This window comes from Perna viridis, chromosome 8 (genome assembly GCF_037379345.1).
Source record: "Perna viridis isolate PV_CMFRI_1.1 ecotype Kerala chromosome 8, ASM3737934v1, whole genome shotgun sequence".
Taxonomy (NCBI): domain Eukaryota; kingdom Metazoa; phylum Mollusca; class Bivalvia; order Mytilida; family Mytilidae; genus Perna; species Perna viridis.
This window is the reverse complement of record NC_142452.1, coordinates 19572604-19599373: the sequence shown is the minus strand read 5'-3', so window position 1 is coordinate 19599373 and position 26770 is coordinate 19572604. Positions and strand designations below refer to the sequence as shown.

General features: G+C 35.6%; 1 pseudogene across 1 annotated transcript; it reads right to left on the bottom strand.

Moving 5' to 3' along the window:
• Nucleotides 1-686: 686 nt before the first annotated feature.
• Nucleotides 687-6432, bottom strand: LOC148609676 (uncharacterized; annotated as a pseudogene). The gene is made up of 4 exons (XR_015914829.1): nucleotides 6095-6432; nucleotides 3867-4813; nucleotides 2547-3314; nucleotides 687-2419 (listed from the first exon to the last, which is right to left on the bottom strand). The product of XR_015914829.1 is annotated as an uncharacterized LOC148609676 (transcript).
• Nucleotides 6433-26770: the final 20338 nt, after the last annotated feature.

Here is a 26770-nt window from a genome sequence, read left to right as displayed (position 1 = left end):
CGAAAGGTCAGACAAAAAAAAAGACATTTTGAATTTAAAAGCAGTTTTTAGCAAATGACAGTTATTGTTATTGTGATTAAATATCGTAAAACACATTTTTATTAAGAATTAATCAAAATATATTTAAAAATCAACAAACAAATGTTGAAGAATAGGGGTACATTGAACATTTTTGAAAATTTCAGATTTAAAAAAAAACACATATTTACGCTAATATTGATCAAAATATGAACATACCATATACTTATGTGGTACCATTTTAAAGCTTAGAATCTAAGCTATCACATGAAGATACTTATTTTGCTATAAAATGTTTAATGTGGATGAAAATTTGTTAGGCCTATACCTTAAATGAAGCCAGACGATAATCAAAATAAACATACATTTTTGCCGCAAAGAGTGGTAAAATAATATTATATCAAGGTCTGGTCAATTCTAAGATTCCTAATATAGTCTTGAAATGTTTTTGTGTTTAAAAAGGGTCTTTTACCATAATAATAATCTCATTATTATGTTAAATTGCTTCAAATTTCAAAAACAAATGCTGCTTTCTCAAAAAATTGAGAAATTTTTTATGAATACACTGACTTGAACCAATGCACATCCTTTCACTATGGAACTTTGAAGCCCTAGCTGTTTTTTCATGTGTACTGTCATGTACATTAAATGATAATAAACAAAATATCATCATTTGATTAAGTTTAATGAACTTTTCGAAGTTTTCACTTCAGGCCAGAAGGGTTTCTTCACCAGGATCTACTATGTCTGCCAAACCTACAAACGAGATTATGTACATAAAGACATTACACCTATCATATACCTTATCAATTTACTTAGACCTAGTTTACCTTCTATTAAATCATAATCTGGTTTGCTAACAATCTGAAAAAATGGAAAACTTTATTTGATGTTGGTTGCTCACAAAGCGGTTTTCTGGATTAACCGTCATCAGGAACGCTTGATGACAAAAGATGTGGCGAGGAGTTAAAAACACCAAACTTCCTTTTCCAGAATAACTATCTTCATTTCAAAACAAGAAGATTGTTTTATAAGTTTAATGTTATGTTAAATAACTTAATATGAATAATTTCGCTGCGTTCGAAACGCTTTGCTGCAACCAATCTACAAATAAAGAAATAATAATTAGTACCTGAAACTAAAAGCCCCCTGGATAAAAATCTACAAGAAAAAAAAATGGTTTAAGAACCTGAAATGAAGCAAAAAGAGTTAGTGCTAAAGGAAAACAGAAAACAAGAATTAATTTTGCTGAAAAAATGCTTCCTACAATATACTCCTCACATCGCCGTTCTGATAGTCCTCTAATATAGCTCCTCCAAAATGATGCTATCATCTTCCTCATCGTCATCATCATTATCACCATCCTCGTAATCATATGTTACAGTCAACAAACCTGTTTTAGCATCATGACCTGTGACAGTTCATGTGTACCAAAACTCCTTACCATCAGCCTTTCGACGAAACCGGTGGTCAACTCGTCTATCTACAATAAAAGAAGGATCCAGGGGCACAATCCTCAACTCTCCAGTCTCTAGGTCATCTAGCAAGGGAAGCTGTAAGTATCAGGCTCACCATCATAAACCAAACTGTACATGTACTTACCATGTCTTACGTTCAGTTCTGTAACAATACCATAATACCATGTGCTGGATCCGTCTGGTTCTTCTATCAAGTGTTGAACTCTCTTACCAATCAGGTCATCGGGTTCAGTTGTGTCTGGAACTACCCTACTTACTGTACCACCTTGTGTCTTCTGCCTCTTTGGAGCCTGTGTATGCCTCTGTCTCTCTTCATCTGCAAGTCTCTGGAACTTCTCTTTCTCTGCCTGCAGGCATAAATTAGACAGTGGGTTAACAAGACCACTTACCTGTTGAACTGTTAGTCTTTCCTCTCTCTCATCTTCTGATTGACGAAGCACACACTTCAGGTTGGCGGTCAGTCTCTCAGCACTCAAGTACTTACCTCCTGCCATCACATTAAGGATTTTACATGTGTTAGGAGTACCTAAAACGTAACGCCTAAACATTACCTGAGTCTGTAAAGCCTTCACTCTCAGGTGTCAACTGGCCTTGGAGCGTACCTGTTGGTCAACCTCGTCTGGTGTCTTCCACAAACCTCCAACTTCCTGTAGTTTCTGTGTCAGTTCCTCCTTCTTCCTTCCTCGATCACGTTGTTCCTTGGCCTCTTTCTTCTCCCTTTCCATGGTAAACTGCTTCCTGTCGTTGCTGGCGAATGGCTGCTTACCTCTCCACATACATCTGTCGTTGTTCCCTGGCGTCTTCCCTGGCATTGTGGAGAACCTTTTGTAACATATACACATATAAATATAATACATGATAATATATAGATAAACATAGTATGTTAAAAGTATGTTTTCTACATAGGAAATGATCACAGCATTAGAAAAATTCAAATATACTAGTATTCCAACTGAGTTTCTTTTTTTTTAAATTGGTGTACTGTAGCTTCACTACTTAGTTCTCAAATCAGTCTGAATTATGGTATAACATGGGAGTACAATGTAGTACCAGTACTTCTGTACTCTCTCTGTACTGCATTAAGGGTGTCCCAGTTCTCAATCACATGTGGCAAGGCTCTCTCCCTCCATTCAGACAGCAGGGTCACGAACTTCTTGTTGACACTGGCCTGGTCACTTACCGCACACTTCTGGTATGTCTCAGTGTCTCCACATGCCATATTACGCAGCCCAATGCACATGGTTTTACCTGAAAGAGAAATAGAAATTGCACCGTAATGATGTCCAAATTTAGTTGTGCCATCAGGCCCTACAGTTAAATTACCTTCTGAGGAGTGTATCTCTTCCTTCAGGTGAGTAAGAGCTACACTCCTAGCCTCCAACAGCATATACTTTGCAAATGTTGATCCAGGTAGTCGTTGAGGGGTAATTCCAGTCATCTTCTCCATTACAGTCTTGATGATCCGTGGGACATTCTTGACTCCAACTCTCATACACATCAGCTTCATGTAGACTTCTCTGATGATATCTGTATACTTACCACTATGGAAGGTAACTACTTCTCGCTGGTTCAAAAAGCCTTTCATCTGCTCCTGACACTCCAAATACTGACCTTGCCAAAATGCCACCTCCTCCTTCAACTCATCTATTCGTCTGGAAAATGCATCATTTTCTGGTCTCTTACTCTCAATACCTTTATAATACCTTACCTGTGACTTGAGGTTCACCTTTTCCCGCTGAAGTTCTGTGATAATGCTGGCCATCTCTTCCATTCTCTCCTCCATACCTCGATCTACCTCCTGCTTCTGTTGTATTTCTTCTACAATATAAGAAAAACAAGTTTAGTTATATTTATTATTAAATATTTTGTATGCTGCTAAACATTCAAAATGCCATGTCTGTATACGTACATGTAACAATGTGTCGCTAAGTGTAAATAATTTTTTTTTTTTCATTTCATTCTTCATATTTTAAGTGCATGAATCTTGTGTAGCTTCCACGTGGTTTGTGTTAGTACAGTGGTACTGCCTAGCAGACTGGTATATACACATCTTGTAAATAAAAATATTAAATAGTAGTTATTATCATCTTTATACTTGTCATCTCGATATTTTCACTATCAAACCAAAGACGAGTGTTAAGTATATAGGGTTTTGATATAGTTCATGGGATTGTACCACTGTGGCTTGTTTGTTATGGTGTTAATATAGTTTGTTTCAAATTGTCTTTTTTTGTAAATCAAATCACAAAAGGAAAGACTTTAATAAAGATATTAATCCCATATAAAATGTAAGGTTTATTTCTTTGCAAACTGAAATTAATTTATTTAAGCATATTACAATGATATAACAATATAATATATAGTTTATACCTGTCTTCGATCTTGCCTTTTCAGCCATTTCCTTGTAGTGGTCCTTCAGTCGCCTGGCTGCCTTCAGTTGCCTGCTCTTCTCATAAAGTCGGGACTTCATCTCCTCTGTTTCCTTCTGGTGCTGGGTGTTAGTTGCTTCTTCTCTCAGTTGACTTACCCTACTCTCCTCCTCCAACTGTTGATTTCTGGACATCAATTTCTGCTGCTCTTCCTGTATAGAGGAACAAGAATTAGCTAAAGACTCAACTAATCCTCTTAACTCTAAGGGTATACTTACCTGACCTACCTTCAGATTGAGGGAATTCAACCTGTCAACCAAGGCATCTCCACTTCCAGGCATGTCGAACACTTCTCTCTTCATCATCTCTATCTGACTCATCTGTTTGGCTTTCTTCATCTTCTTCATCCTGTCCACTTCTCTCTTCACTCTCACATGCAAGGTATTCTTTTCTGTGTCAGTCATCTTCGTTACCTGGAATAAAGAATTATTTCATAAAAAGTATCTACTTTAGAACCAATACAATACTTATCAACATACCTGTGGATTTCCATCATCAGTCCTAGTGACATCTGTCCTGCGGAAAGTCTTCTTGTGGCACCAGTGTCCAATAGGTCAGCTTCTGTCAGTCCTACCTGTCTGTATTCTGGCAAGTACTCCAATTCTCCACGGGACATGGTGTCTGGATAGAGCAGCATACATACCTGTGCACTTGAATGGCCTACTCTATCCAGCTGAGAACTCAGAAATTGATAGATGGGAAAGCAGGCTTCCCCATCTATCATACTTACCAACTTACTCAGCCTAGTCTGGATCTGACAAACATCAACCATACCTACCATACTTACCCTGGGCTGAGAGCTTCCAACCATTCCATCCCCATATAGTCCTACCTCAGACTTAGCCCCTATTCGTCTCATAGCATAGTCCATTATGCTTCTCAGGCCATCTGAAATAAACAAGTAGTGGAACTCAATGAATGTGTGCTGTGAAGCAGTTTCATAACAGAGTATAAACACAACACTAATCGACTGTTCTTGCAAGTAATATATGATTCAAATGTAAATGCTTATTTATTACCATAATTAAAAGACCTGGACCTGCACGGGTCGAAAAACAAACAGAAAATAAAACGAAATCATGATAAAATTTACATCAGTGTTTACTTTTTATATGACAAAATAAAATGAATATTTAGGCACCTGTTTACTAATACTTTCTTCTGAAATAAATCAATAATTAGAAGAAAAAACATAGTACAAGTATGATTCATATACATATTACAAAAGGGTGGTATTAGGAGTCAATCAATGTGATCCTAAAAAAAGCACAAAAAAAATATTAAACCATAGTTTTAAAATTTAATGATAAATAATGTATATTACTTGGATTTTAAACCTTTTCCAAGCAATTGTACTTGTATATGAATATTAAATAAGTAGAGCATCTACAATTCTGTAAAAAATGAATATGTAAGTTAGCTGTTAAAAAATGTACAATATGAATATATAAAATAAACTTAAGAAGATGCATGTCATATGTAAAATACACGATTACCACATATTTAAATCACATCAAATGAGTTCTATCTATCAAGTAAAGTACAAGCACGGCTACATTATAATTTTTCTAATAAAAGACATAATTAATATATATTAACTCTGATATTAAGATCAAATGAAAATCAGAAAAAAAAAGTTGTGTATCATTTGAAGAAGCAATTTAAGGTTGAATTTTTTTCTACATATGATAATTTTGAATAAATAAAACAGTTATAATAAATACAAAGAAGGTTTATGCTTAAACATGTGAGTTTCAAATAATTCAGCACTGCATATAAAGTAAATTTGTATTATCAAGGAAATTGAATGCAATGTGTGCAAATTCTCCCAACCAATAGAAAAGAGCAAGGTAAAATGCAGAGACTTCCGATGATATAGGAAAGTCAATAAAGTCCGAAACATTCCGAATGGATCGCAATCAATCGTGGGGCGAATTTACCTCATTACATATTCATCGTTTAATGAAAATATTATGGAACCATATTCCAACTAATTCTAAACGAAAGTAACTTTTTTTTAATTAGCTCATACAGAATCAAACAAAAATCACACCTTCCAAGAAGGTGAAAGTAGTTTTTAAGCTTGCAGATGATAAAAGGTCATTCTAGAATTTGACCTTACGGAAACAGGACGATTATGCTTATATTAGATATAATTTAGGTACTTACCGTAAGTGATTGGCCTCCATGGCCTAGGTCCATCGTTGTCTGCACCACCAGTCAAAAGTCCGTCCAGAAAAGAGTCGGTAAAAGGCATTTTTCCACGAGCGTTCGAAAATCTTAGCAGAAGCTATGGCGGATCAGTAACATCCGGTTAGCAAGAACGATAACCGGTCCCGCTTTAATTTTTAAGAAAAACCACGCCCTGACCACCCTTATATCCAATCGATTCCGCAAGCTATTATTGTTTTTCTTCTGAAACCAATGTTACGGATGGACGCTGAAAGGATTAGATTTACGCAAAAACTATTTTTTTCAACATGTTTTTCTTTTAAATTACGTAAACAATATGTTTATGTACAAACAAATTAGTCTGACAACCGGATTATCAACATGGAAGATATTTCCAAAAAGTTAAGCCATAAATAAAGAAAATCGGTCCAGTAACAGCTTGCGGAATGAATTATGAAATATGTATGATCTTTGACAAATAGTTTTTCCGGCGGCCATTTTTCTCAAAGTATCGTCACTTCAAATGTCTGTACCAAATAAACAACAACTCCAATAACAATGAAAAATGTATATTTAGAAAGAAAAAAATGTCTCAACTTTAATTACATATATCTTTTGGTCATGCAATGGATTTTTGACCATTTTCTAACGTGTTAAAGTTGACTCAAAATTGAAAATTTTGCCCAAGCAAGAATATCGATAAACGCACTACCGACCTCCCTACCTAAGAGCTAAACCTAACCCTAACCCTAAACTTTTACCCTAACCCTAACACTAACCCTAATCCTAACACCTAACCATGTCCTAAACCCTAACCTTAATCCTAAACCTAAGTTTTAACCCTTACATAAACTCTAACCCTATACCTTAACCTAAATTCTAACACTAACCCTAACCCTAAAACCTAACCCTAACCCTAACCCTAAACTTAACCCTAAACCTAACCCAAAACCTAACTCTAAACCCTACACTAACACTTAATCTAATATATACCTCAACCTTACCTTATCCCTAAAACTAAATCCTAACCTTTAACCCTATCCCAAACACTAACCGTAACCCTAACTCAAACCCTAAGCCTAACCCATATCCTTAACCCTAACCACTAACCCTTACACTACAAACCCTAAAGCTAACCCTAACCCTAAACACTAAGAGCTAAACCTAACAATAAACCAAAACTTTTACCCTAACCCTAACCCATCACTAAACCCTAACTCTAACCCTAACCCCAACCCTAAACCCTAACACCAACCCTAATTCTAACCCTAAACCTAACCTCAACTCTTAACCCTAAACCCAAACTTTTACCTTTACCCTAATCCAGTACCTAACCTTAACCCTAATTCTAACCCCTAACCCTAACCTTAACCCTAACACTAGAACTAACCCTAACCTTAATCCTAAACCTAAGTTCTAACCCTTACACAAACTCTGACCCCAACTCTATAACTTAACCCTTACCTTAAACCTAAACCTAAATTCTAACACTAACCCTAACCCTAAACCTTATCCTAAATCTAAACCCTAAACACTAACCCTAACTGTCTTTAACCCTAATCCAAACACTACCCGTAACCCTAACTCTAACCTTAACCTTAACCTTACCTTATCCCCAACACTAATTCCTAACCCTAACACAAACCCTAATCCTAACATTACAAACCCTAACCCTAAACCCTAACCCTAACACTAACCTTAACCCTAACCCCAACTTATAACCCTAACCCTTAACCTTAAGCCTAACCCTAATTTTAACCCTAACCCTAACCACTACCTAACCCATACATACTCCCTAAACCTATACCCTAGCCCTAAACCTTGACCTTTAACGCTAATCCTAAACTTACCCTAAACAATAACCAAAATTAAAATGATAACTCTAACCCTTACTCTTAACCTTCACCGTAACCGTAACCTTGAACCCTCATCTTAGTCTTAGGTTAAGGTTAGGATTTAAGATTATGTTTAGGTTTAGGGTTGAGGTTAGGGTTAGAGGCCAGGGTTGAGGTCAGGGTTAGGGTAAGAGTCAGGGTTAAGGTTAGGGTTAGGGCAGAGGGTAAGAGTTTAGGTTAAGGTTAGGGTTAGGGTTACGGTTAGAGTTAACATTAGGTATAATGTTAGTGTTTGGATTAGGGTTAAAGGTTAAGATTTAGTGTTAGGGGTAAGGTAAGGTTAATATAAAGTTTAGACATAGAGTTAGTGTTGAGGGTTAGGGTTAGGGTTAGGGTTTAGGGTTAGGCGTAGTGTTAGGTTTAGGGTTAGGGCTTTAGGTTAGGGTTGAGGGTAAGGGTTACGGTTAGAACTGAGGTTTAGGGTTAGGGTTTAGGTATAATTAATGTTCGGTGTAAGGCAAGGTTAAGGTAAAGGTTAGGGCTAGGGTTGAGGTTTAAGGTTAGGGTTAGGGGTTAGGATTTATGGTTGTGGTTAGGGGTTAGGATTTATTGTTGTGGTTAAGGTTAGGGTTAGAGTTAGGGTTAGGTTTAGAATTTAGGTTTAAGATTAGGGTTAGGGTTTAGACATGGGTTATCGTTTGAGTTAGTGTTAGGTTTAGGGTTTAGGTTTATGGCTAGTGTTTGTGTTAGGGTAAGGCTAAGGGTTAGGCTTTCGGGTTAGGTTTAGGGTTAGGGTTAGGCATTAGATTAAGTGTTAACGTTGGAGTTAGGGTTAGGATTTACGTTCAGGTTTAGCCCTAAACACTAAATACTAACCTTAAACACTTAACCTTACCCTAAACATAACTCAATACCGCTACAATGACTTTTACCCTAACCCTAACCTTACGAGATCATGATGAAGTTATAATCATAAGAGTTACAATCGGACATTTAAATTTAAATGATTGGAATGGACACAATTTTGTTTACATTTGGGAGAGGAAGTGGAGGCCTTTATCATAGGAAACTGAAAAAAGAAACACAAATCATAAAACAAAGTTATGTGACTAAAAAATCCTAAGATCTGAACGAAGTTAAGCGAATATAATCCAACAATTGGACACAGCAAACAGACACACACAATAAAAAACATGAAATATAAACCAAAATAGCACTTACAGAGAAACAAACTAATTGAGCAGAACGGACTTCACTAAACACTTGGCGAATCAGCCAGGTACACCGGTATGGTAATTATCCTCTGCTTTTATAGAAATACCAGCTGAGTTGTTCAACAAAATATCACGTCCGGGGTAGACGAAAGCGGAAACGAAAGGTATGACACGGTAACAAATTGCTTTTTCATAGTGCAGATGGATACACCATAACGATCCACGAGTTCATGATAACAACCATAAAACTTTAGTGGCGATGTCTTTAATCTTGTAGAAATATATTCCTTGTTCCAGAAGATTCATTGTAAGGGTCAAGGCCGACACAAAAGGTATCGTGTTAAAAGTTGCCGTGTTACTGTAGTTTCAGCTAGCTCCGACGTAACGTACTAGTTGTGATGTGAAAACTAGATCTAAAATTTAAACTAAACATATACCTAACCCTCAATCCTGACCAAAACGCTCACCCTGACACTAATATTAACCATTACCCTAAAACATAAACCCTAACCCTAACCCTCTCTAAACCATAAACCTAAATCTAACCCTTCCCCTAACCCTCACACTAAAACCTAACACCAACCCTATCTCTAACCCTAACCCTAACCCTAAACCATAAAAGCTAAACCTAATACTAACCCAAAACTTAATCCTAACGCTAAACGCTTACCCCAACCCTAAACCCTAACCCTCACCTTTAACCCTAAATCCTAAGAGCTAAACCTAACACTTACCCAAATTTTTTACCCTAACCCTAACCCCAACCCTAAACCCTAACCCTAACACTAACCCTAACCTTAACGCTAACCCTAACCCCTAACCCTAACCATAATCCTAAACCTAAGTTCTAACCGTTACACAAACCCTAACCCCAACTCTCTACCTTAACCCTTACCTTAAACCTAAACCTAAATTCTAACACTAACACTAACCTTAACCCTAGCCCCAACTTATAACCCTAACCCTTAACCTTAAGCCTAACCCTAATTTTAACCCTACCCACAACCCTAACCCATACATACTCCCTAAACCCTAAACCTAACCCTAGGGTTAGGATTTAGGGTTATGTTTAGGTTTAGGGTTGAGGTTCGGGTTAGAGGCTAGAGTTGAGGTTAGGGTAAGAGTCAGGGTTAAGGTTAGGGTTAGGGCTGAGGGTAAGAGTTTAGGTTAAAGTTAGGGTAAGGGATAGGGTTAAGGTTACGGTTAGGGTTAACATCAGGTATAATGTTAGGGCTTAGAGTAATTTTTAAGGTTAGTGATAGGGTTAGGGTTAGTGTTTGGATTAGGGTTAAAGGTTAGGATTTAGTGTTAGGGGTCAATTGAGGTAAAGATAAAAATTAGACTTAGAGTTAGGGTTGAGGGTTAGGGTTAGTATTAGGTTTAGGGTTAGGGTTAGGATTTTAGGTGAAGGTTGAGGGTAAGGGTAACGGTTAGAACTGAGGTTTAGGGTTAGGGTTTAGGTATAAAGTTAATGTTCGGTGTAAGGTAAGGTTAATGTAAAGGTTAGGGCTATGGTTGAGGGCTAGGGTTTAGGGTTAGGGTAAAGGTTTTTTGTTATGGTTGGGGCTAGGCTTAGGATGAGGGTTCGGGTTAGGGGTTAGGGTTTATGGTTGTGATTTAAGGTAAGGGTTAGGGTAAGGGTTAGAGTTAGGGATAGCTTTAGAATGTAGGTTGAAGATTAGGGTTAGGGTTTAGACATGAGTTAGGGTTAAGATTAGGGTTAGTGTTAGGTTAAGGGTTTAGGTTTATGGCTAGTGTTTGTGTTAGGGTGAGGCTAAGGGTTAGGGTTTCGGGTTAGGTTTAGGGTTAGGGTTAGGCATTAGATTAAGTGTTAACGTTGGAGTTAGTGTTAAGGTTAGGGTTAATATTTACGTTCAGTTTTAGCCCTAAACACTAAATACTAACCTTAAACACTTAACCTTACCCTAAACATAACTCAAACAAAAAACCGCTACAATGACTTTTACCCTAACCCTAACCTTACGAGATCATGATGAAGTTAAATTTAAATGATTGGAATGGACACAATTTTGTTTACATTTGGGAGAGGAAGTGGAGGCCTTTATCATAGGAAACTGAAAAAAGAAACACAAATCATAAAACAAAGTTATGTGACTAAAAAATCCTAAGATCTGAACGAAGTTAAGCGAATATAATCCAACAATTGGACACAGCAAACAGACACACACAACAAAAACATGACTTATAAACCAAAATAGCACTTACAGAGAAACAAAATAATTATCAAATACGAACTTCACTAAACACTTGGAGAATGAGCCAGGTACACCGGTATGGTAATTATCCTCTGCTTTTATAGAAACACCAGCTGAGTTGTTCAACAAAATATCACGTCGGGGGTAGACGAAAGCGGAAACGTATGACACGGTAACAAATTGCTTTTTCATAGTGCAGATGGATACACCATAACGATCCACGAGTTCATAATAACAACCATAAAACTTTAGTGGGGATGTCTTTAATCTTGTAGCAATATATTCCTTGTTCCAGAAGCCTCATTGTAAGGGTCAAGAACGACACAAAAGGTGTCGTGCTACTGTAGTTTTAGCTAGCTCCGACGTAACGTATTAGTTGTGATGTGAAAACTAGATTGAAGATAAAAGAGCATTGCATCAAATGAGAATAAAGTTGGTGATATTGAATGTGAACACTAAGATTTAAACTAACCATACACCTAACCCTCAACCCTAACCAAAACGCTCACCCTGACACTAATATTAACCAGTATCCTAAACCCTAAACCCTAACTCTAACTCTAACCCTAACCCTAACCCTAAACCCTAAGAGCTAAACATAACATTAACCCTAAACTTAATCCTAACGCCAAAGCCTAACCCCAACCCTAACCTTAACCCAAACCCTAACCTTAACCCTAACCCTAACCCCTAACCCTAACCTTAACCCTTAACCTTAAGCTTAACTCTAACTTTAACCCTAACTGTAACCACAACCCTAATCCATATTAATCCCTAAACACTAAACCTAACCCTAACCCTAAACCTATATCCTAGCCCTAAACCTTGACCTTAACTCTAATCCTAAACTTACCCTAAACAAAAGCTAAAATTAAAATGATAACTCTAACCCTTACTCTTAACCCTCACCGTAACCGTAACCATAAACCCTTATCCTAGTCTTAACATTAATGTAAGGATTTAGAGTTATGTTTAGGTTTAGGGTTGAGGTTAGGGTTGGAGGCTAGGGTTAAGGTTAGGGTTAGAGGCTAAGGTTGATGTCAGGATTAGGATTAGAGTCAGAGTTAAGGTTAGGGTCAGGGTTGAGGTTAAGAGTTTAGGTATAATGTTAGGGCTTAGAGTAATTTTTTAAGATTTGGGTTAGGGTCAGGGTTAGTGTTTGGATTAGGGTTAAAGGTTAAGATTTAGTGTTAGGGGTAAGGAAAGGTTAAGATAAAGATTAAACTTAGAGTTAGGGTTCAGGATTAGGGTTTAGGGTTATGTTTAGGGTTATGGTTAGTGTTAGGGTTAGGGTTAGGGTTAAGGTTGGAGTTTAGGATTAAGGTTAGGGTTTAGGTGTAGGGTTAGGGTTGGGGTTAGGGTTAGGGTAAAAGTTAAATTTGGGTTTGGGTTTATGGTTGAGGATTAAGGTTTAGGGTTAGGTTTGGAGTAGGGTTAGAGTCAGGGTTGGGGTTAGGGTTAGGGTAAAAGAATTAAGGTTCGGGTTTGGGTTTATGGTTAAAGGTAAAGGTTAGGGATAGGGTTAGGATTAGGGTTAGGATTAGGATGTAGGGTTAGAGTACGGGTAAGGTTTAGGATTAGGATGTAGGGTTAGAGTACGGGTAAGGGTTAGAATTGAGGTATAGATTTAAGGGAAGTGTTTAGGTATAGGGTTAGGGTAAGTGTTCGCGTTAGAGTTAAGGTTAAGGTTTAGGTTCATGGATAATGGTTAAGGTTAGGGTTAGGGTTTAGGTATAGGGTTAAGTTTTAGGGTAAGGGTTAAGGTAAGGGTTAGTGTTAGGGTTATGAATAGGGTTCTGGATTATGTAAAGGGTAAGGGTTAGAATCTAGGTTTAGGTTTAGGGTAAAGGTTTAGGTTTAGCGTTAGGGTTAAATTTAGGGTTAGGGCTTAATGTAAGGTTTATGGTTAGTGTTAGGGTTAGGGTTAGGGTTAGGGTTAGGGTTGAGTGTTACGGGTAACTCGTGGATCGTTATGGTGTATCCATCTGCACTATAAAAAAGCAATTTGTTACCGTGTCATACTTTCCCTCTCTTCTTTCGTCTACCCCGGACGTGATATTTTGTTGAACAACTCAGTTGGTGTTTCTATAAAAGCAGAGGATAACTACCATACCGGTGTATCTGACTCATACTCCAAGTGTTTAGTGAAGTTCGTATTGCTCAATTATTTTGTTTCTCTGTAAGTGATATTTTGGTTATGTTACAGTTTTGTGTTTGGGTTAGGGTTAGGTTTAGGTTTAGGGTTTAAGGTTAGTGTTTAGGGTTAAGTGTTAAGGCTAGGATGATGGTTTAAGGTAGGTTTTTGGGTGAAGGTTAAGAGTTAGGTTTAGATTTATCGTTAGGATTTTGGTTATTGTTTAGGGTAAGTTTAGAGTTAGGGTTGGGGTTATGGTTTAGGGTTAGGCTTAGGGTTAGGGTTAGGGTTTAGGCTAAGGTTAAGGATTAGGATTAGTGTTAAGGTTATGGTTAGGCTTATGGTTATAGGTTAGGGTTAGTGTTCAGAATTAGGGTAGGGTTAGAGATAGGGCTGTGGTCAGGGCTACGGTTAATGTTAGGGTTAGTGTTGGGCTTCGGGTTAGGGTTAGGGTTAGGGTTAGGATTCTGGTTAGTGTTAGGGTTGGGGGTTGAGGATTATTGTTAAGGTCATGGTTTGGGTTAATTTTTAGTGTTAGGGGTAAGGTTAGTTAAAAGGTAAGGGTTCTTATTCTATACCACCAACTTTTTTTTTATCTTAAACAATGCTCTTTTAACATCTGCAATTGAGTTTCCACATCACAGCTTATATGTTACTTCGGAGCTAACTGTAACTACGATAACACGGTACCTTTTAACATGATATCCTTTGTATCGCCCTAGACCCCGTACAATGAGGCTTTTGGAACAAAGGTTATGTTTCTACAAGATTAAAGACATTTCCACAAATGTTTTATGGTTGTTATCATGAAGTCATGGATCGTTATGGTGTATCCATCTGCACTATGAAAAAGCAATTTGTTACAGTGTCATACGTCCCCTTTCCTCTTTTGTCTACCCCGACGTGACATTTTGTTGAGCAACTCGGCGGGTGTTTTTATAAAAGCAGAGGATAATTACCATACCGGTATACCTGACTCATGCTCCAAGTGAAGTCCGTATTGCTCAATTATTCTGTTTCTTTGTGATATTTTGGTTCATATTTCATGTTTTTTGGGGTTTTTTTTGTTTGTATCTAATGCCATGTCTAACCGTTGGATAATACTCGTTTTTACTACTGTCCAGAACCTAGTTCTTTTTGACGTCAGAGTGTTTTGTTTTAATGATCTATATTTCTTTTTCAGTTTCCTAGGATAAAGGCCTCCACTTTCTCTCCTCATAGTAAACGATTCTATTCTATTGTCTATTCTGAATCATTAACATTCAAATGTTCGATTGTTACACGTATGACCATAACATCATTATGGTCTTCTTGTAGGATCGAGCTTACTTCGATCGTCCATTTTCGTCAACAAGAAATCTCTGCATCATTTCCTGCATATTTATAATATCGCAGTGTATATTTTCCACTTAAATCTGTACTGATTGATATCTGGACATCCTAGATCAAAACATCTCTGACTTCTTTTCTTTTCTGCTTGTTTTTGTTTCTTCTGTTTTGTTTGTTTGTTTGTTGTTGTTTTTTTTTTTGTTGCATTCCTGACTTCCAGACGCATAAAAAATAGTTTTCTAGGTTTAAGGCGCTAGGTATGCTTGTACAAACTGTTCTGAACGTCATGTATTGGACTATCGTATTATGACGAAAATAATGCATAATTTAATATTTATTTTTATTTTATTTTACAGTCTTGCATTCTTTTCTTTCGTTTGTTGAATATATGCTCCAACATGTCTATAATGTTAAGATTTTATAAAGTTAAAAGATTGCAAACATTGTACGAAATAGTCAGGACAAATTTGACAGACAACAAATAGCAATGGAACGGATACTTACAAAGATAAAATCGAGAATTCTCTTGATCTCTTTACTGTACATTTTACAATTCGTGAAGTTTTTTTCCAATGAAAAATTGTTATAAGTTATGCAGCTCTTGAAACTCTTACATACATTAGAATGTTTCTCAACTGAGAGTAAAGAGGCCTAGGTACACATTTTTTCCACTATTTACAGTGCGGTTTTTTTAGGGTGGCACGAAATGACATTCTATTCCTAAGAAATAAACTTTCTTCTCAAGGTAGCAATTTGTAAAACAAAATCCATGTGAAGTCAGAAACAAGCGGTTAATCTGACACCGTATCTCCTATATCTATTACAATGAGCTAGCATCTGTAATTTAAATTTTTATACATAAACACTCTAATGAAATGTAACATTTAAGTTGATAACATCATCAAAAGAACCTACAAAATATCAAGTGTGATACTACTAAACATACAGTTATGAGTCACCGTTCATGTTAAAATAATACTTCAATCATGATAGTTTTTTCCATCGCAATGGTTTTAACAAGTATCACGATGCTTGGCACAAGTATAATGATACTTGTAAAAAGCATCTTGATACAATTCTGAAGAGTTAGTTATCATGATGCTTTTGACAACCATCACGATGCTTTTAACTTCCATCGTGATGATTTAACTTCTACCATGATGCTTTTCACTTCCATCATGATGCTTTTAACTGTCATCGTGAAAACGTAGTCATCAGAATTATATAATGATGCTTTTGCAAGTATGGTAATACTTTTGACTTCCACCGTCATACTACTGATTAGCTCCCCGTGCAGGTCCGGATGTTAAAAGAATAGGCCTGCAGCAGCGCTAAGCCTGTCGTAAAAGGCGACTAAATAGTGATCAGAAACCTACCCGGGGGCTAGGCGCTCTACCCACAGAGCAACTGGGATGTATGCCCCAGGTCGTGGAATGGGGTACCCCTGGCGTGTTACATGCTGGGGTTGTCAGGCTATAATACGGAAAACCTGACGGCAAACCATAGTGGTGCACCGTGTTGGGAAAGATGTCACGTTCCTCGCACGTTAAAGAACCCTACTGTGGTATTCTCCCGTAGGAACCATAGGGCTCCGCCACAGGAGGCTAAATTGCCCGACCCTACCCACCTCTCCCTATTTCCAGTGGCAATAAAAATTTGTCGACCCCATTATCCTTGTGTCCCATCCCATTTTTCATTTCATCATCATTTCATGTTCATTTTATCATCCATTTCATGTTCATCGCCTGAATATAGCTGAGATGTTGCTGTTCGGACGTTAAACCCCATTAATCAAGCAATCAATCAACTTTTGACTAATATCATGATACTCATGCGAAACATAGTGATAATTGTTAAAACCATCAATCGAAAAACTACCGTGATAAAAGTATCCCTATTATAAACGGACGCTTATAGACAATACAAAATATGTTAAATACAAAAAGTTATGTCATCCCTTTACAAATCACCGCGCACCTTACTGCAGACACAATGAAAGAATTAGATTGAACATCTCCCAACTCAAATCGTGTCATTTTTAGAACAATTGCTGTAATAGTCATCAAAATCCTGCACTAAAAATAATACTAAAGTTTAAACAAAAGCTTTACTTACTTACTGCCCTTTACGCCACTGGCATGTAGGGCAGCTGCTGTTTCCGTAACATATCTTTTTTTACAAGTTAGGGTTGTAAGCCCTAAGCTTAACCCCCATAACTTGGAGGACCAGTAGATTTTCTGTTGGGGGATCCTTCCCTTAGATGGATGCATCACCATGCTAACGAGTACCATCTTTACGGATTTTCTGTCTGGGTTTTCTCCCATACCCTTTGACTGTCCAAAGCCTTCTACAAGGCAGTAGTGTGATGCTATTTAACCCATAGCTGGATCAAGGTTGATGAGTGCTAGGGCGTATCCACACGCCGATGGGCCTACACACTGCATCTCTTGGGTCCTTGATACTCCGAGATCCTCTACAGTTTAGCCTATGATACTAGACCCTAGTTACCGTGTGCTGTCGCGAGGAGGCACTGTACAGGTCTTAGACTGGTAGAGGCTTTGTACTGACAAGAAAGACTTACGCACTCGGCTTTCTTTTTCACCTACAAGTAGGCTAGTCAGCGGCAGTAGTAGAGTATTCGACTCCCCCTGCACTAGGCGCATATCCAATCCCTGTGATAATAATCACTAGCACAAAAGCATTGCTGTGTTATTCGTTTTAATTGTTCTTTTTTTTTATTCTTTGTTTTGGTGATTCGAAATTTTTTTCGTTTCCTTTCGTTCTTTTTTTTTTTTTTTTTTTTTGTTTATTTTTTTGTTTTATTTATTGCATTTTTGTGGTTTTTTTACAAATTATCTTCAATGATGGATACTGATTGTTTTTGTTTTGTTTCTGTTTGTTTCTGTTTGTTTGCTTCGGTTTAGTTTAGTTAATTAAATTGTTTTTGGTTTTGGTGGGTATTTTTAATTACCATCAACGATGAATACTAATTTGCCTAATACATTAATTTTGTACACTATATTTTTGTTTAAGTGCTGGCCATATACTCCGCTACTCAGTACTGATTAAAGAACAGCTTGAAGCATTTTCATAAAAAAATTGATACTTGTATCCTGTTTTTAACCATACAAACAATAGTAATTCTTTTTTGTATGGGTTTCGGGTATATGGCATATTGTCTTTACACTGTGAAAATGAATTCTCCAACAGCCAGATTGACTGTATCCAGTTCCGATTACAGCACCAATAACATTGAACGGCTTTTGAGAAACAACATTTGCCAAAGTGTTCTTTGTTATTTCACGTTTTAACCCAAGAATGAAACTTTCCTTGATCAACTGAACAAAAAACTTACACATTCCTTTGAGTTTAAGTCCTCTGTAAAATTTTCCTGCCAAAATCTTTTTTTTTTGTTCAAGTGTTCGGATGTACATCAAAATAGAAGCAAATTGACATTGTAGCCTTATTAACCTGTCAGTTATTTGTTAGGTAAAATTCTGCATCAGCGCATGCCTTGATTCTAATCATTAGGTAATATGTAGGATTGACGTAGGGCTACGTAAATTCATAATCTCCACTATTCCTTGAATGAACTGGAAGGTTGTATTCAATCGCGGCAATGTAAACAACGAAGTCTTATTTGTAGTTTGAAGAAAAAAAAGTAAAAGAGTGACTGTGTGTCCACTGTATGTCCAAGTCCATCAAAATCCTATAACACCCTGATTAATTTAATTTTATTTGAGAACTAACATAATTTCACTATCAAACCATCAGAACATGTACATGTAAAGACGACTGACAGGATTGAAACTGTCACTTTATATAATATACTTCCAGAATACATCCAAACAGCTTAAAATATGATATTACTGTAATGAAAATACGTACACCTGTAAATGCTAAAAGTCACTGTGTTGTTTTTATTGTTGAAAGATAACAAACAAAATCATGAAATTCAATTGTTAAAATAAACAAAACAAATCCTTCGATGGTTTACGTTTTCAGTATTTGCATGAAACTTGTTTTTTATAATGAATGACTCTTATCAATGGGTATGAAAACATGCAAAACTGAAAATTAAAATTCATTCAACATTTTGTCCAAGGTTTTTAACTGATATGAAATACTTTTCATTATTTTAACAGTTTTGTTCGATAAAAATTTTATATGTTTCAGTTTGTGCATTCAGAATTCAGACAGGACAAAAGTAGCATGTTTTGGCAACCGGACAGTAACCCTATTTTAGCAAGAAAATAGTTTAGTCCACTTGTCATTTCTATATTATTATCGAGTAACTTTATTTTATCATAGTCTTAAATGTTTAAGTAAAATATATTGTTTCTAAACTAAGCATTGGATCGGTTTGACTTACTATACATTCAACGATTCTGTATCAGTAAATTGTAATACTAAGTCAGAATAAATGGGTAAGTATTAAGTTTATCGAATATTAAAGAACGGGGTGAATGGACATGGCTATTATTAGGTGTAGGGGTATTAAATTATGAATACTGCCAAAAACATCAACTTTGTTCTAATAACATAAACATTGTTCATAACATAGGAAAATAATTATATTAATAGCAGGAATTAGATTAATTAGTCTGAATGGTCATAATGGTGCAAAAAAAAACGTCATTTAACAAAAAATTGCTTAAAATTGTTAATTTTGACCTTTTTTCTCGGCAAAATGTCTACTCCCAAGAAACAGCTTCGACATATGATGAACTATGTTGTAATGAATTAAATGTGGAGGTGTTATTTGGGTGTGAACGCCATTTCATTTCCTTGTCACGAATGTGTTCGGAAAGTCGCCAAAAAAAAAACAAACAAAAAACAAAATTTTATCCTTCTTCTGTACACGAACTAAAATAATTAGCATTTATTAATGTTTACATAATTAACAGCTTCAAGCGGCAGTCAAGTAATACATCGGAAAGAATGTGATTTATGCAGACCAAAAACATACCCTTTTAATACTTTCTGAAGAAGATACAGATCACATAACCAGTCGTACTTTTATATAGATGTTGTACATTTGAGACAAAAGATATATAAATTGCTAATTAACATAACGCTTTTGCAGGCGTCACAATTCTTGATTTGGTTTACTTGTGTGGGAGATGAATGTTGGTTTTTATGCAAAGAACAGGTCTGTATGCAGTTGGTTTCTGCACCATGGATCCGTGACCATTGATAGTGTCTGAATTTTATATGGAATGGTAATTAAATTTATTCTTTTTTGTCCAATATTGTTTGTTAAGATTCAGACACTATCAATGGTAATGTTTTGATTGTGCATGAATTTGCAAGCCATGACGAATATAAAAGAGTAATCAAGGGAACCAAAGTTATAGCGGTAATCAAAAGAATGTAATCTAGTGACAAAGACCAGACATTGAAAAGAGACATACACATCAAAAAAACATGAAGTAACTAAAATCATACATACAAAGTAAAAAAAGTAAATGAGCAACTCGGACTCCACTAAAAACTGGGGGCAAAAACTTTTTCTTCCTATAAAGTTCATCACTCATATGTCTGAGTATTGTCGAACTTGCTTTTCATGAGAAAAAATAGTTTTTATACTTTCCAATATTTTAAAGGAAGATATGATAGTTCCATTTTACCGAAGACCACACGACACGCTAGGAAGACCACATGACACGCAATCTACAGTTACAGTATTGATGAAAACATTATCACAAAAAGTTCGTTTCCAAGTAACATATAATTTAACACGAATATTAATTGAAACAACAATCTTAAAAATTGACAAGTATGAACACTTCCAAATATAAAGTTATGCGGCCAGCACGAAAAAACAAAAGATTGATGACAATGTAGCAAGTTTCTGAATGATATCGCGATTTTGTAGAGTACAAATGTACAAAGTTTACCACTTTGAACTGTAAATGCATGCTTCTAACAGTTCCACTATTTGCATGGTGTTCATAATCAGACCCACTTACATGTACATGTAAACTTTTATGAGACAACTCACAAATGCTACCCATCTTCTTCAAATTGAACACATGCAGACATGATTCGAAATGCATTACTTGGTTAATCCACCTGGCACTTACAATACTGGTTTGTGTTCATTTACATACAAAGTTTAATCTGTATTCCTGTTAAGTTTCAACAAAATTCTGAGGGCTTAATATATTTCTGTAAACTTTCAACAAAATTCCAAAGCTTAATTTATTCCTGTAAAATTTCAATAAAATTCCAGAACTTAATATATCCCTGTAAAGTTTTAACAAAATTCGACAGTTTAATCTATCCCTGGAAAATTTCAATAAAATTGTATATAATGGCTTTTGGAGGGCTGAAAGCTGTAAATGGGAAAAATGAAACGTGGATTATCTCCATTTGCAAGCATTTCTTGCTCTAAACACATCTACTACGTGTGGTACTGATATATCGCACATCTTAAACTGTTTAAGTCTGAAATTGAAAACATAATGAATAGATCACAAAATTCGCGCCATCATTTAATTTCCGGTCTCGCGTAATATATACATGTAGGAAGATGGAAACTACTTTTCCCTGCATGTGCTCTTCCCTATCAGCACAATATCATTTCAGACTTTGTGTCTGTATAAAGTTTATGACATTATTTAAAGAATTACTGCAACAATTTTGAAAGAAAAGAATCATTGTTCTGTTATAAAAAAAGGGGGGTGCTGCATGATTTTGCAGACCATGACAAATAAATTTCCATAAAAATACTTGCTTTTCAGATGAGAAAAAAATAAACAGATTTTATACATTCCAATATTTTAAGGCAGATATGATAGTTCCATTCTACCTAAGACCACACGACACGCTAGGAAGACCACATGACACGCAATCTACAGTTACAGTATTGATGAAAACATTATCACAAAAAGTTCGTTTCTAAGTAACATATATAATTTAACACGAATACTAGTTAAAAAATTGACAAGTATGAACACCTCCAAATATATAGTTACACGGCCAGCACGAAAAAAGACTGATGCCAATGTAGTAAGTTTTTGAATGATATCGCGATTTTGTAGAGGAAAATAATAGTAATCCGTTCATGGTAGCTGAACAGCCTGCTGCATCTCCCAATGCGACCCTATAATTCCTAACTTAGTATAAATTCTAAGTTAGTAATTATAGGGTCGAATGGGGGGACGTGGCAGCCGATGGCTGCTGCAGTGAACCCAAAACACTGCCTGACTTGACTTTATTCGACCCATTTTGGTACGTAACAAGATCATAGTTTCACCTCACACTGATGTGTGAAGCACTGGAACACATCTCCCTCCCTTCTGAGTTACAAGCTGGATGGAATAAGCTGTAGTCTGACTCCTTCATACATTAAATACCAATTACTTAACCTAATGTACAAGGTTTACCACCTTGAACTGTAAATGCATGCTTCTAACAGTTCCACTATTTGCATGGTGTTCATAATCAGACCCACTTACAAGTACATGTAAACTTTTATGAGTAAACTCATAAATGCTACCAATGCATTGCTTGGTTTATCATCCTTTTCAAGTATCTACCTGGTACTTATAATACTGCTTTATATAAATTTACATACAAAGCTTAATCTATTCCCGTAAAGTTTCAACAAAATTACACAGCTTAATCTATCTCTGTAAAGTTTCAATGAAATTTTATATAATGGCTTTTGGAGGAGTATTCGCTGTAAACAGGAAACATGAAACTTGGATTATCTCCCTTTGCAAGCATTTCTTGCTCTATGCACATCTACTATGTGTAGCACTGATATATTGCACATCTAAAACCGTTAAAAACTGTAAAAACCTGAAATTGAAAACATACATGTAGTAAATTGGACAATATTTGTGCATTGATGCTTGCCAAGAAAGGTTTGGTATAAAAATATACATGTGTGTTTAAGGGTGTGCATTTAATTGGTCAAAGTGGTATCATTCCTTGAACTGGCTAACAATTTGTAATTTCATTTACATGTGGTTGTGCAGGTTTCATTTTTTATGAAAGAATTTCTGTTGATTTCATATCATGTGAGTCCTATCATGAATGGGAACTGTTTAAAAAATGCATTTAAATTATGTACCAAAGGTTTTTAAATCTTGTTGTTACAAGATCATAACAAAACAAGTCAATGTATGAAGACTTTTAGGTACATCCCACTTCAAGCTTAACTTAATTAAGTGAAGTCAAGTTGTGTAACGTAACCCATTCGGTTGCCACAGCTTACTACTTTACTCTGTGAGTTACATACTGATGACGCACACAGTCACAGGACAGTCTAGGCATGTGGTATACACCTAGTTCACACAACATATAACTTCGGTAATTGAACAAGTTCAGCTTAAAATTAGCTATAGCCGAACTTCTCCATACATTAGCATTTATTTATCCATAACATAAAAATGTTTTTAGTAATTATTAATCAGGATATGACCAATATGATATAAAAATCTCTTAGAACATCACATGCACATCCTTCATATCTGAAATTTGTGAGCAGCTAGAGGTTTAATAGAAAAATACACTGATGAACAGACAGACTGGGTGATTTCTATCTACGGGTCGTATAATGACTGAAAAATAAACAAAAACAAGAGGTTCCCAGAAGGCTGAATCGCTCACCTAGTTAAATTTTGTCTTTAAAGGGCAATAAATTTAATAAGGAATTGTCCAAATTTGACTCAAGAAGACTTCGGTAGGACTAATCATCAGGATCATTTCAGCAATTGAAAGTTTCTTTCTATCTATTATGGTTTTCAAGATATTGGCTGAAAACTTTAAAAAAAAAAAATACCCTGTCATTTTTCATCTTTCAAGGGCCTATAATAACAGGTGCACAATGGGAATATATTGTTAAGATTCTGTGAAAATTTCATTAAATTCCATTCAGTGGTGTTGGAGAAAGGACAGATTCTAGATCATCAGGGTATCCCAGTGTCCCCGTTTTCATAAATGAAAAGTCAATGTTTTGCAAAGTGAAACCTTTAAATCAGATATATGGAATTGTAATTTAATGATGGTAGTGCAACTATACACTAAATTCCATTGACCTAGCTAGCATGAGTAGATCATGAGAACCTGACCTATTCAGAAAACTTGACATTAAAACCATTACAAGGAATTTTAAGATCAATAGATTGTGACCTGTGAGGGTGTGTCCAAGAAACGAATACAGAATTGCAATGTAGTGATTGTATGGTTGACCTAGCACAATTGGTTCATAATCTAGCTGAACTAATCGGAAAAATTCAATCAATGTATCATATTTAACTTGAAATTGAGAGAAAAAAAATGGAACAAAAATTTGACAAAAACAAGAAATTTTTAAGTGCTCATTTCGATTTTTTAACAACATAGATTTATTTCGACTTTTTCCTGTGTATGTATGGGGTATAATGCTATGTAATTAAATCAAAATATTTTCTGTTGCAGTTTGTTTAAATTTATGATTCATTTTGACTGGACTAGTACATGTCCAGAAACACATTAAATTATTCATAATATTATTTTTCTATTAAAAACTCTTTATTCTCTTCCCTTACCAGCATTTATTGCTGTTGCAAATGTTGTGATCTATATTTTTGTTACACTGCATGTAAATGCTCTAGAGAGCCTGATTTTACCTCAACCTGGTTGCTTGTTTCAGAAAGTTAGGGTATAAACATGATCACAGGGAGTATGTCAGTAAAAAGCTCACCAGAGCTTTTATTTCTTATCAGATTAATTGCCCAATAAAGCATTATCTATTTATCATTTTTACTCGGAAGTTACGTCAGTGGCTTCGAGTATTGTAAGTATAAGAATGACAAAGGGCTTCAGGCAGATAACTTCACAGGCGGAAATGCTTTCTTCAAATTAATGCATGATTCTCTTTTAAACTTAAATATTTCACCGATATCCTAAATGAATGATATTTCAAACATTTTAAATGTTAATTTTCAGCTAAATATTGTCGAACTGGTAAATCGAGACGCCAAACTATTTTTTTTGCGCTTGACCGCGTAGTAATTTCAAAGATAAATAATAGCCAATACATTTTAATTGGAGTTATCTCTCTTTGGGTAGTGTTGGATTATAACTATGCCCCGTGAATTGTATAATGAAAATCATTTTATCAAGAAGCTTCACAATCAATATCGTCAGCTGCCTTTTATCAAGTTTAAGGTCTCAAGAACGTAAACAAATGCAATAATCTTATTTTCATGATATTTGTGTAATCTTTGTTTTGTTTTGCTGCAGGTTGCAAGGGAAATATGGGTTCAACACCAGAACATTCTCAAACCTTAGTCCATGTCATGACCGGCACTATAGCACATTGCTTAAAAAATTAACATTGGGAACCTATCTTGCAGATTGCACGCCAAGCGACTTCCGAGTTTCAGCACCTTCGGTGCTTTGATTATTCATATTAAGGATTCACTTATAGAAAATAAAATGCTGCATACATGTAGTTACAACTACATTGCAGCAAACAAATTTGTATGCAAGACATGTTTGCCAAAACTTTGCAGGTTGTTGCAGTTACAGAAATTCCTGCAATTTTATTGTGACAAAACAATTGCAAGAAGATTCCAGCACCTTTGCATCAATGTTGCAAGAAACTAATTAGTGTAGAGCAGAAATACTGTGAGTAAGCTCAAAAAGGGAATACCTGGTCCCGAGCCTTTGATTTGGATTTATCTCCCTTTGGAGTCATCTAGCAGTATGAAGTCATAGGCGGTTTGTGGGGCAATGGGAGCTCAGCCCCCATTATCAAATTGCAAAAATGAAAATAGCGTATTTTTGTGTGTCACTGCGTGAATTAAAATGTTTCTCTCGAGGATTCTTTTTCAAGGGGGCGGCCAGTATCACCTGAAATTAATTAATCACTTAAGTTTAAATCGTTATGGAACTTAACAAAGTTGGTCTGGATTAGGAGGAAATGGTGAACTATGTGGAAACAAAGACGACAATAAATACATGACATTGCACAAGAATACATGTACCTCATAATTATAATATCCATTTTGAAAACACAATGACTGATACGCATGCGCCAATTTAAATTACGAATACAATTTAGCCGAAAATTTTACTTATATACCGTGCCCCTATAAAATTATTTAAGTTATTTAAACATCTAATTATCATGCAGTGAATTGGTCTTTTCAGTGGATATAACTGCTTTTTCCGTGTTTAATTTTATTCCGTGTTATTTCATTTTTGTGGGGAAAAATTGTGATTTTTATTGTGCGATTTCTACGAGACTCGGTGGACACCTTAAAACAGACAAGGTTCAACCTATACACATTTTATTTCCACATAGTCAAGTCAAATTCTAGTAATTCCCAAATATATAAATACACAATGAAATATCAATTTAACTTTTCCTTTTACCATTAAACAAACAAATAAAAGATACACAAATGGACAGAACTTTGAAACAACGCTTTCGTGTTGTCTATTATTAAACGTATTGCAAAGATCTAAATTCAATTTAATAATTTCCAACTTCAAATGTAAAATAAGGAAGCTTCATCGCAAAACTTGAAATAAAAATTATACTTTAAACAAAAATCTATTATAATCGAAATCAGTCACAATTTTACAAACATTAAAACAGACGAGGTTAAACCTATATAAATACGAAAAATAGGACATAGTATAAACAGCATTAAATAGCAAAGCGGACATGTCTGAGAAAACACATAATAACTGAAATATTGGAAACAAAATGAGTGAATGATATTTTGTGATAAAAATCCTGGTCCAAAAGGCCTGTGGTCCCGATTAAACAACAGAATGAAGAAATTAATATTAAGATTGGACAATTAAAGCAGTCATGACAAATCTAGATCTCGTAAACACGCGATTAATAAACACCTTACTGATTTATATCACAGCAGAAATGCTATTAAAGAGAAAGAAAGTTCGGCGCAGTTCCTAAGGTTCCAAGAAAAATTGTT